The 10,194-nt window shown below is 40.9% G+C and overlaps 1 protein-coding gene across 5 annotated transcripts in view; it reads left to right on the top strand.

Annotated features, from left to right (window-relative positions):
- The first annotated feature begins 563 nt into the window (after window positions 1-563).
- PHF3 (PHD finger protein 3) overlaps window positions 564-10,194 on the top strand; it is a 71,718-nt gene continuing 62,087 nt past the window's right edge. For 2 of the 5 annotated variants that reach the window (XM_072965505.1, XM_072965503.1), the window contains exon 1: window positions 1,048-1,283. The gene's annotated coding sequence lies outside the window, so the exon portion shown is untranslated. Of the gene's footprint in view, window positions 702-1,047; window positions 1,284-10,194 lie in introns of those variants that run through there. The other 3 variants (XM_072965504.1, XM_072965502.1, XM_031676060.2) reach the window with 3 other exon arrangements.

Here is a 10,194-nt window from a genome sequence, read left to right as displayed (position 1 = left end):
GGAATATTTCTTGGTGGAAGCAACTCGAGTCCTGAAGTAGACCAGTTAGCTAACAGAGCTAGGTGAGGGCGAGATGGTTCATGATGAGGCTGTTGTGCAAATCCAGGAGGGATTCCTGGGCAAGGCGCTCAATCTGCTCCACTCTCGCCGCCATTCTGGAACACACACCCAGTTCATAAAAAGTACCTCAGGGGGAGCAGATGTGCCCATCAACATCACATTAACTAGTAAGCGCTAGTGGTGACTGCAGTGGAGAAAAAGCGACCAAGTGCAGCCTCAACCCTCCGCCTGCGGGCGGTGCCGCGCCCTCGGAAGCCCCGGAGGGCCGCAGCGCGCAGGCGCGGCGTGGCCCCGGAACGGTAAACAGTGGGGTCACGTGACGCGGCCCCGTTCCTGTCCCCGCGCCGCCGCCGCACGCCGATGGCTGCGGGGTCTCGCGCCGCCGCACGGTCCCCACGAGGCGAGCGACCCTCGGGTTCTTGGGCGGCGGCGGCGGCTGCAACGAGGATAAGGAGGGCGGCGCGGAAGCCGGGACAGTGTGGTCGGCAGCGGCCGCCCGAGCCGTGAGGAAGAAGAGGCTGTGGCAGCGACGCCTGCGTCCTGCGCGTACCCCCTCTCCGCGCAGCCGGCCCCCTCCTCCGCGGCGGCGCGGCCACCATCTTCCTCTCGCTGCCAGTGGTAGCGCTCGTCGGCGGAGCTGGGTGAGTTGCGGCGCGGCCGCGGTCGGGCGACGGGCGGCCCTCCCCTCCCCCAGCCCTTGCCCCACGCCCCGCGCCTCCGTGGCCTCCCGCCTTCCCGCGGCTGTGCTCCGCGCCTTCCTCCTGCGCAGCGGGAAGCGCCTCTGCGGCCTCTTGCGCAACGCCCTCGGCCCGCCCGCGCTGCCTCTGCCGCCCGGGACCGTTTGGGCCGCGGCGGCGGGGCGGCTCGGCGGCCGGTCGGGGCCGCGGCCTCCCCGCCGGCTCCTGCGCCCCGGCCTCGGGGTGAGTCCCGCGCCGCGCGGGCACGCGGGCGCGCAGGCCCAGAGGCACGGCGGGCGCTGGCGGGGAGGCCCAGCCCGCAGGCCCCGACCTGGCCCTCCGGCATCGAGCTTTGGGCCCAGGTCCGGGTAGCCGGTGCCGGCCTTGGCCAGGAGGCCGAGCCTGGTCCCCGCTGCTGCAGACCGGGAGTTGGCGCTCCATCCACGCTCCCGCGGCCGCGCGCTTTTGTGCCTGGGACCCAAACTGTCGACTCCTTATGCATAGTTTGAAAGGAGAAGCCTGGAATTCGTTCTTCTGATAATACGTGTAATTTAATGAACCACTTGTCGATATGTGGGTGGTAGTGGTCCTAAATAACTGATCACCTGACGGGGAGGCGGGGAGGAGGGAGAGAGGGAGAGAATGTTGGTACCGCGCGCAGTCTAGGTCGCTTCTTTTCCCCAGCAATGTATTGCCGAGTCCGAGGACCTTTTCTCATCTTTGGGTTTTTAAATGCCATTTCCCAAAGGCTATGATTCGAAGTAATTGGAGTGGGTGATTATTGATGCTATTCAGGAATCATTTGCAGAATATGATCATGCATGGATAGTCATTAATGTAAGGGGCAACGACGCTTTAATGTCTACCTGGTCCTGATCTTCATTCTGTGTAGAGATACTTAATTTAAGATGAAATTTAGGTAATTGAGCCTTTACAAAGACGAACTTCACCACGTTATTTTAAATGGAGGGTAAGGGGGAAGATACCGTAAACTACTTAGGGGGTACTTAACAGTACATTGTTCTATTCAGTTACTATTTTGGATTCGAACTTGTCTTCCCCTTACTGAACTGATTGTCCCCCAAACTGTCCTCAGTTATTCATTCATTACCTACCATTTTTTTGATTCTTGAATGAAGTGTTTGGGATTGTGAAAATGTAGATGTGTTTTTCTGGTAGGAAAGAGACATGAGTCAACCGGGAAGTCGTTGCAGCATTCTTTTTAAAATTTGTATCTTCATTCTAGAGCATAAAAGGTGTTGTGTTGTGAAGATTGTTGTTTTAAATAGTGATTTTTAACCATCATTACCACTTAGACCTTTCCTTAATTTGCTTTATTTTCTCCCCATTTCTTCTGTTTACTGGCCATATATTACAATCATGAACTTTCCCTCCATCAGCATCTTCATCGTCACTGCTTTTAAATACATACTCCATATCCCCATGATAGTACCAACCTAAGGAAGTACTTTCAATAGCGATTATTGCTCTGATTAAGCCACATACAGTTCAGTCAGTTCCTTAGCTGCAGAAAGTCTTCTGCTGAACTGAAGTGAGCCACTTTTTAAGTATAGAGAACTACAGCCTTAAATTGTAAGCTTTATTTGATAGCTGTACCAAGATTTGTAAGAAGGATAACACATGAGTTAGTAAATGGGACCGGTTTTTCCCTGTTCCGTGTGTGCTTTATAGGTTTATTTATTGAAGAGCATGAAAGTGTAGTTTATTATACTGCTTTTGCATCCTTTAGGAGGATAGTGAACTTCCTTATCACGCTGAACTGGTTATGCATCACATGCTGTTGGAATAGACCTCAGATAACTAGCTGATCCTATGGTAGACCAGTCTGTTGCATATTCAGATAAGTCAACTCTACGAAAAGTGGTCTGTGTAAAAGTAGGTCCAAAGCAACTTTCAGGATAGAAAAATGGAAGGGAAGTTGTCTTCATATTAATCATTTAAAACCATAATAGTAAAATTTGAATTGTATTGAGTACGGAATCAGGAAAGGCTAATAATTTTTGACATATAGTAGTTTATTAATAAAACTATTACTTACAAAAGTTGAAAGTAGCAAATGACAATTTGGATTGCTGCAAAGTTGCCTTGAATTCAGATTTTTACATAATACAGATTATATGTAGAAAACTTGGTGAATGAGTGAATATAAATTGTGCATACAGTTTTGGTTTTGGGGTACTAAAATGTAGATAATGGTTATCTTCCTTGACATGGTAAGGTGGTGTTTGCCTTTTTTTTGATACATTGTACCTTCTTCAAGGTGTGATTTTTTTTTTTTGGCACAGATTTCTCATGAAATCCTTTTTAATAACTTTTTTATCTAGAGGTAAGATCTTTTCTATTTTTTAATGAGGTGATGAGGTTTATTGATTAGCCTCTCAGGCTTGTGGATTGCCCGTAACTACTTCATTACACGGTGTCAGGGAGGACAAGGTTCTTTGTGCTGATTTCTAAATATTTTCATACATTTACATTTCTTTAATTCTTTTGGACACGTGGTTGCTGGATTTCTTTTCTGGAACAGTTCATCTTGGGTTCCGTTTTATTCATTTCTTCTTAGAGCACCTGCTGAGAATCCTGCAGTATCTTTTCAGAAGCATAGACATCTTATTTTTTAACTAGAAAAATGATTTGGCAAATTGTTACACTTTTTTGATACTGTTGTATTTTTTAATTTTATTTTTTATTGAAGTGTAATTGATTTGCAGTGTTAATTTCAGATGTACAGCAAAGTGAATCGGGTATACATATACACACACACATATATTTTCAGGTTCTTTTCCATTGTAGCTTATTACAAGAAATTGAATATAGCTCCTTGTACTGTATGATACTGTTGAATTCTTGAGAACAGTACAAATATTATTTTTTAATTGTTGTCCTTTTATTACACAAGGAAGGATATTGAGAGTCTTGCTTTGATTAAAAATATTTGAGACCTGGGTGCTGTTTGTACTTTTAAAGAACATAGTCTAGGTTGAGAAATGAGATTCAGACGTGAGATTTTTAAATCATTGTATGAGAGTTAAAACTGAAAGATACTTGAAGAGTTAAGAGACATTGTATGAGGAATTGCCAAATGTATAGACTGGACAATTATTGCCATGCGTTGTGTATTTCTTTCAGATCATTTTTTAATAGTTGGGATTTAAAATTTTAAGATCATTTGTATAATGGAGAGAGGATGAAGAGAAATAGTTAAGCGAAAACTTCAAAATAGTATCCAGAAGAAGTTTTATCTTTTGGCACAATCTAATTTTCTGTTGATTGTGCAGAAAGGCTAACATTTTAATTCATTCATAATTTGGGTGGTCTGGCCACGTGAAAACATTCTAAAATTGTAGACTCTGAAAATAAATTGAGAAGTTTGTGGTGGATAACTTCAAAATGATGATGTCCTATACACACTGAGGATAACCCATTTTATTTTTAATGTGTAGGGAGTGGCTAAGTGCATAGTTCCTAATTTATTTTGGAAGAGGGTATGTCACTTTGTTTCCAGTATTTGAAAGACTTTATTGATGTTGTATTGACATAAAAGTTGATAGGCGTTATATATGTAGACTGCATAAGGTACAGCAGTTTAAAATTAAAAGTGCAGGCCCAGGAATCCCACTGCCTGGATTCCAGCTTGGGTGTACAAGTGTGTCTAGTTTTATTGTGCTTTACAGATACTGCCTTTTAAAAAAAATGCAGAAAAAGCCAAATTGAAGATTTGTGGCAAGGCTACATGGAGCCAGCCTATTGACACCAATTTTAATGGCATTTGCTTACTTTGAGTCTCTGTGTCACATTTTGGTGATGCTCACAGTATTTCGTACTTTTTCTTTATTGTATTTATCCTGGTGATCAGTGATGAGTGATCTTGATGTTACTGTTGTCATTATTTTGGGTCACCACAAACCACACCCCTATAAGACTCTGAGCTTAATTGTAAATGTGTGTATTCTGACTGCTCCACTGACTGGGTGTTCCCTGTCCCCCTCTCCTTGGGCCTCCCTATTCCTGGAGACACAACAATATTGAAATTAGACCAATTAACCCTATAATGGTCTCTGCGTGTCTGAGTGGAAAGAAGAGTCATACGTCTCTCACTTTAAATCAGAAGTCAGAAATGATTAAGCTTAGTGAGGAAGGCATGTTGAAAGCCAAAATAGGGCAAAAACTAGGCTTCTTGTACCAAACAGTTAGCCAAGTTGTGGATGTAAAGGAAAACTTCTTGAAAGAAATTAAAAGTGCCGCTCCATTGAACAGATGAATGAAAAAAAGGAAACAGCCGTATTGCTGATATGGAGAAAAGTTTGGCCTGGATAGGAGATCAAACAAGCCACAGTGTTCTCTTAAGCCAAAGTGTAATCCAGAGCGAGGCCTTAAATTTCTTCAATCCTGTGAAGGCTGAGAGAGGTGAGGAAGCTGCAGGAGGAAAGTTTGAAGCTTGCAGAGGTTGGATCATGAGGTTTAAGGAAAGAAACCGTCTCCATAACATAAAAGTGCAGTGTGAAGCAGCACGTGCTGATGTGGAAGCTGCAGCAAGTTCTCCAGAAGATCTCGCTCAGATCACTCCTGAAGGTGGCTACTCCAAACAGCAGAGTTCAGCGTAGACAAAACAGCCTTATGTTGGAAGAAGATGCCATCCAGGACTTCATAGCTGGAGAGCTAGGTTTCAAAGCTTCATAGGACAGGCTGACTCTCAAGTCTGTGTTGAGACCTACTGCTCAGAAAAAGTTTCCTTTAAAAGTATTACTGTTCACTGATGATGCACCTGGTCACCAAGAGCTCTGATGGGGATGGACAGTGGGATTAATGCCTGCTAACACAGCATCTGTTCTGCAGCCCATGGATCAAGGAGCCACTTTGACTTTCAAGTCTTATTTAAGAAATACATTTCCTCTGGTTACAGCCTCCATAGATAGTGATTCATCTGATGGAACTGGGCAAAAGTCAGTTGGAAACTTTTTGCAGAGGATTCACCGTTCTAGATGCCATTAAGGACATTCATAATTCGTGGGAAGATGTCAAAATAACATTAACAGGAGTTTGGAAAAAGTTGATGCCAGCCTTCATGGATGACTTTGAGGAGTTCAGAACTTCAGTGGAGGAAGTAACAGCAGATGTGGTGGAAATAGCAAGAGAACTAGAATTGGGAGTGGAGCCTGAAGATGGGACTGTTGTGATCTCAGGATAAAACTTGAACTGATGAGTTGCTTCTTATGGATGAATGAAGAAAATGGGTTCTTGAGATGGAATCTAGTCCAGGTGAAGATGCTGTGAGAAGATTGTTAAGCTGATCACAAATGATTTAGAATATTACGTAAACTTAGTTAATAAGGCACCCGAAGGGTTTGGGAAGTCTGGGTCCAATATTGAAAGAAGTTCTGCTGCAGGTAAAATGCTGTCAGGCAGCATTGTGTGCTGCAGAGAAATCATTTGTGAAAGGAAGAGTCAATCGATGCAGCAAACTTAATTGTCTCATTTTAAGAGACAACCACCCCAGCCTTCAGCAAACACCACCCTGGTCAGCCAGCAGCCATCAACATCGGGGAAGACCCTCCACCAGCAAAAGGGTCACAGCTTGCTGAAGGCTCAGATGATAGGTCGCATTTTTTAGCAATAAAGCATTTTTAGTTATGGTTTATACATTGTTTTTGTAGACATAATGCTGTTGTGTACTTCATAGACTGTAGTACAGTGCAAAGATAACTCTTGTATGCACCGTGAAACCAAAAGAGTGGTGTGACTCACTTTATTGTGTGGGATACTCGCTTCACTGTGGTGGTTTGGAACTGACCCTGCGTTATCTTTGAGGTACACCCGTACTGGGTATGTGACCTTGGACAAGTTACGTAATTGTGTCAGTTTGCTCATCTGCAAAATCGAAATAATAATTACACCTATTGCACAGAGTTGTTTTGAGGAACTAATGAGATATGCATACAGTACATTTAGCATAGGGCCTGGTACATAGTACATGATAAGTACACATTAGTTTGGACTGTTCTCACGGAGGTTGTAGTTTTAAGAACAAGTTGCTTGTAGTGTTAATCCACTCTTCTAATACTTCCCATAATGACAGTAGGATATAGTTGTAAACTTTGAAGTTAACTCTTTCTTACTAATGGCTCAGTGTAATAATTCTGCTTTTGCCGGTTTCAGCTTGTACTTGTTAGTTCTTTTTCTAGGTGCTTAGGTCTGCTTTGGTTTTAGTGTGGCAGTCATCTTGGATTCTTACATGTTCTTTTTACATGATATATTCAGAAGCAAAGTTATGATTCTTGCTTCTTCTTACGAAGTCTTGCCAGTAGATTCTAACCAGTGAAACTGGACCAGAATTTGAAATGGGTGTGTCGAGCAGGTGATTAGGTAGCATTACATTGTAGAACTGGACTTCGTAGAATTGTATCAGATCATATGGCTTAACCATTTAGTGATTTTCCTTGACTCTGTCCTGGAAGGATAACTTAATATTCATCTTTTCACATTATTGTGTCGTGGTGAAGAACTGCCGTTTGTGTCAGAGCAGATTTGAGTTCCAGCTGTCATTTATTCTGTAATATTGGGTGTAACTTTGCTAAGCTTTAGCTCGTCTCGTAAACTGAGAAGAATAATAATAATAGTAACAACAATAATAGCAGTAATAATAACAATAATAATACCTGCCTAATTGTGTGGTTGTGAAGTTTAGTGACATTATACATTTAAGTTTAGCATGGTGCACAGCACATAATAAAACAGTCAATGAATTTAACTGTGTAAAGAGATAATACAGGGTAGTGACTCTTGAATGAAATTTTCTGGGTTCAGATTTTAGCTCCACCACTTATTATAGCAATTGAATATCACTGATTCCAATTTCATTTTTTTTGTATAATCAGGATTATAATATAGCACTGTTGTAAGGATTGAATTAATAAGGATAGACCAGAGTTTCTTAACCTCAGCACCGTTTTTTGCTGGGTAATTCTTTCTGGTGGGGCTTTCCTAGTGCATTGTAGTATACTTACTAGATGCCAATAGCGTGCCCTCCAATTATGATGACCAAAACTCCCTCCATACGCGACCAAATGGCCTCTGGAGGAGCTTAATCACCTCTGATTGGAAACTACTGATGTAAAATAAAGTGCGTTGACCATTGCCTGGCATGAAGTTAGAGCACATGAAGTTTGTATTTTGTCATTTATAATAGTGGTACTTTTACCCCTCCTCCTCCTACTGCCTATTAGAAATGTGTTAATAGTAAGCATGCCTGATGAATTAACAGCTTAATTTAAACTGTGGTTAGGGGTTGGAAGGCATCAAGTTGTTCTGTTCCCCAGGCCCTTCGCATTTCTGTCTTTGCCTGGATTGCAATTCCCCATTTATGTGTGGATCACTCCCGCATTTCAGGTTTTGGCTCACATGGAGCCCTTTATTAGCAAGGCTTTCATTTACCGTCAGGCATAGAATGCCCTCCTCCTCCCTATTCACTATTATCCTGTTTAATTATTCTTCATAGGTTTTATAATCTCCTGATGTGTATTTATCCCCGCCCCCAAATGCCTTTGATAGCTTCAGTGATTTATTGTTAGGGTTACATGTGTGTTTGTTTTTAAGGGGATGATATGATAAAATATGTAGTTTTACTTTGAAGATGTTTCTGAAAAGTTGAGATAGTCAGTTTTAATTTACTCTTAATTTAAATGGGATTTTGGTAGAAGTATATATATATATATATATTTTTTTTTTCTATTATATATTCTATAAATATATATATATATATATTTTTTTTTTTTGCGGTTGGTGCTTCCTAAATCTTTTTGCATTCTATTCATACATGAAACACTTAGAAAACAATATAGGCTGGTTTTATCATGTAAACTAAACTTGACTGCAGTATAATTCTGTGAGTTAACAGATGAGACTAGGAAATATCTTCAGACTCAGATTAAATTTTACATTGTAAATAAACGTAAGTTAACGTTTAGGATGTTAGTATTAATGCTTATTTTTAGTTGTATTCTGAGTCTTTCTAAATGGTCCATTAGGACCAAATGCTGCCATTGATCATCAGCACCTGCTGTTCCTTTGCCTGGAATAGCCCCTGGACCTTCAGGGCCCAGCTCACACGTCACCTGCTTGGCCTTGTCCTGTGGCTTTTACATCCTCTGTAGTACTGTCTGAGCCCTTCAGTATGACACTTTCATATATTGTTGTGATGTTTACATGTTGTCATTTTTGTCTACACTTTGTTTTGATTTATGAGCTTCTTGAATTTGAGACTGGTGTTTATTTCACTAGTACTTACAGAAGTACGTAATAGTAAATGCTTAATAAATAAGTGAATAAATGAGTAATTTTGAATTAAGCAAATTATCCAATTCTTTGACTTAGCTGGATACATTTTATTGTCTGTGAACCTGAGGCATGACTGTGAACTCAGAAGTAATTTCTGGTTTTAGCGTATATGTCTTCCCACGTAAACAGTATGAATTTAATTGCATATATGCATATCCTTAGTCCCTTAAATTACATCCTAGATAGATTTGTTATGTTTTAATTATTAAATTTATAATGTCAAATATAAAAAAGTGTTTAAGTAGGATTTCAGTGTAAGAAACAGGATTTATTTAAATCAAGCAATTTGTTTAATTAACAGAGACACTGAATGAACTCTTACATTTCTCTTTAATTGGATCTGATTATCTTTGACTATCTACATTGCTAGGTATTTTAGGGCACTGTATTTTAGCTTAGTGTACATTTTTTAAGAAAGGACCTTGTTATAGAGTAGTTTTAGATTTATAGAAACGTTGCAGACATAGCATAGAGTTTTTATGTACCCTTCATCTAATTTCTCTGATTGTTACATCTGATGTGATGTTAGTGCCTTTACTAGAACTAGAGATTAACTTTGGTACATGACTATTAACTAAATTCTAGCCTTTATTCTGATTTCACCAGTTTTTTCACTCCTGTCCTTTTTCTGTTCTATGGTCCAGCCCAGGATACCACATTGCATTTAGTAGGTTAGTGTGTTTGTGTTAAGTGAGTATTTCTACAATTGGCTAACATTTGTCTTACAGTTTAGCAGTGGAGAGTTTTTATTTTGTTTTTTGATACTGAGCACTTGATGTCTGAAACTGATTTTTGAAAATGAATTACTACTTTATGCCTCCATACAGTCTTACTTTCAAGATAATCGTATGAGATGGCTGTATACTAAGATTTTTGGAATTCTGCCTTTAGAATTGGCCCCCAAGCCTGTTGGAACCACTTATGAAAATCCAGTCTTACCAATTTATGACAGTTTTATAGAGTCAAGTGTAGAAATTGTCTTCTTTGGGCCCACAAGTTTGGGATGCTTTATACGATATTCTGTCTGGAAGATTCCCAATTTCATTGACATACTAAAAGTGTCTTACACAGTGTTAACTGCTTAGTGAACATTTGCTGAGTAAAT

The sequence above is a fragment of the Vicugna pacos genome, chromosome 8 (genome assembly GCF_048564905.1).
Source record: "Vicugna pacos chromosome 8, VicPac4, whole genome shotgun sequence".
Classification (NCBI taxonomy): domain Eukaryota; kingdom Metazoa; phylum Chordata; class Mammalia; order Artiodactyla; family Camelidae; genus Vicugna; species Vicugna pacos.
This window is presented reverse-complemented; position numbering and strand designations above follow the sequence as displayed.